At 26.4% G+C, this 2,265-nt stretch overlaps 1 protein-coding gene across 6 annotated transcripts in view; it reads right to left on the reverse strand.

Annotated features, from left to right (window-relative positions):
• Positions 1-2,265, reverse strand: part of LOC117182354 (thiosulfate sulfurtransferase/rhodanese-like domain-containing protein 3) — a 31,350-nt gene that overhangs the window by 856 nt on the left and 28,229 nt on the right. The gene's annotated exons all lie outside the window — the stretch shown is intronic.

Here is a 2,265-nt window from a genome sequence, read left to right on the forward strand (position 1 = left end):
GAGATTTCACCAAAATTTATAAAGATTTCACAAAGATTTCAAAGATTTTACAAAGTTTTCGAACACTTCACAAATATTTCAAAACATTTTACAAAGATTTTTAAAATGTTTACAAAGATTTCAAGGATTTGAAGGATTTTTCCAAAATTTAAATCACTTCACAATGATTTCACAAAAATTTTATTAAGTTTTCGAACATTTCACAAATATTTCAAAACATTTAACAAAGATTTCAAGGATTTCAAAGATTTTATAAACATTTAAAAAGATTTCAAAGATTTTACATAGATTTCAAAGATTTCAAACGAACAAAAAAGATTTTACAAGCAAAGATTAAACAAAGTTTCACAAATATTTCAAGGATTTGAAAGATTTTACCAAAATTTATAAAGATTTCACAAAGATTTCATAAAGATTTCAAAGATTTTACAAAGTTTTCGAACACTTCACAAATATTTCAAAACATTTTACAAAGATTTTTCAAATGTTTACAAAGATTTCAAGGATTTGAAGGATTTTTCCAAAATTTACATCATTTCACAATGATTTCACAAAAATTTTACAAAGTTTTCGAACATTTCACAAATATTTCAAAACATTTAACAAAGATTTCAAGGATTTCAAAGATTTTACCAACATTTTAAAAGATTTCAAAGATTTAACAAAGATTTCAAGGATTTCAAAGATTTTACCAAAAATTTTAGAAGATTTAAAAAGATTTCACAAAGGTTTCAAATATTTTATCGATTTCTGCTGGATACAAAAGATTTCACAAATAGTCCAAAGAATTCAATAGGATTTCAAAAGATTTCAAGAATTTCAAAGATTTGTAAAAGGGTACAGTAGACCAAAGTACAAAACATGTCAAAGATTTTAAATAAGTTCAAATTTTTAAAGAAAATTTCAAAATATTTAAAATATACCAGTAATTTCAAATAAATACAAAATATGTAGGAAAGATTTCACAATTATTTCAAGGAATTTATAAGAATTTTAAAATATTTCAAGAATTAAAAAACGTTTTAAGAATTTAAAAAAATAAAAAAGTTATCAAAGATTTCAGAACATGTGAAAGGTTATTTATTAACAATTTCAAAAGGTTTGAATAAATTAAAAAAGATTCCACAAGATTTTAATGATTTAAAACAAACATAAAAGTTTTCACAAACAAAGACTAAAGAAAGATTTCACAAATATTTCAAAAAATTTCAGAATGATTTAAAAAATCGAGGATTTCAAAGACTTTACAAACATTTAAAAGTATTCCGAAATGTTTCACAAATACTGCTTATATCCGCAAAAAATGAAGAATTAATTTAATGATTCTCCTTCCTTTAGAAATTTTTGGTCAAAAAAATTAAATGTTTCACCTTTTAATGTATAACAAACGGTTATTTGATTATTTTATTAAAAAAAAGGAATCCTGGAAAAAATTGTTTTCTTGATCTGGAAAATCTGGAAAAGAGCTTGAATTTTTTCCTCAGAAACCGCCGGACACCCTGCCTTATTACGACATTCTCCCTTTATTACAAAAATTTGGTCTCATTTGCGTTAAAAAAATTTCTTTACAGACATCGGCGAATGGAGGCTGTGCGTATCCGAAAGGAAAACCAGATTTACTCAGCTGACGAGAAGAGGGCTCTTGCGATGTTCAGTAAGGAAGAGAGGCAAAAGAGAGAGAATCTGATTCTTGGACAATTTCGAGAAATGGTCAGGCAGAAGTTGGCTCAGGAGGAGTCGAAAAAATAGATCATGGTTTTATTTAATTATATATCCCGACGATAAAATATATTTTAGTTTCATTTATATTAACTGATCATTGCAAAAGAAAGAAAATTGGATTTTTTTTTGACAATTTCGAGAAATGGTCAAGCAGAAAGTAGTTTAGGAGTCGAAGAATAGACGATATTGTTAAATTATTTCTCCTGATGAAATTTTTTAGTTTCATTCAGATTAACTGATTATTCCAAAAGATAATCTGATTTTTTAACGATTTCGAGAAATGGTCAGGAAGACGTTATCTCAGGGGGGGGGGGGAGAAATAAATGACGATATTGTCAAATTATTGCCTCTGATAGTAAAAAGTGTTTTAGTTTCATCTAGATTAGCTGTTTATTGCAAAAGAGAGAGAATCGGATTTTTGGAGAATTTCGAGCAATGGTCAGGAGGATTTGAAGAAAAAGACGATATTGCTAAATTATTCCTCTTGATGATGAAGTGTATTATATTTTCATTTAGATTAACTGATTATTTCAAAAGAGAATC

This window comes from Belonocnema kinseyi, chromosome 10 (assembly GCF_010883055.1).
Source record: "Belonocnema kinseyi isolate 2016_QV_RU_SX_M_011 chromosome 10, B_treatae_v1, whole genome shotgun sequence".
In the NCBI taxonomy this organism is placed as follows: domain Eukaryota; kingdom Metazoa; phylum Arthropoda; class Insecta; order Hymenoptera; family Cynipidae; genus Belonocnema; species Belonocnema kinseyi.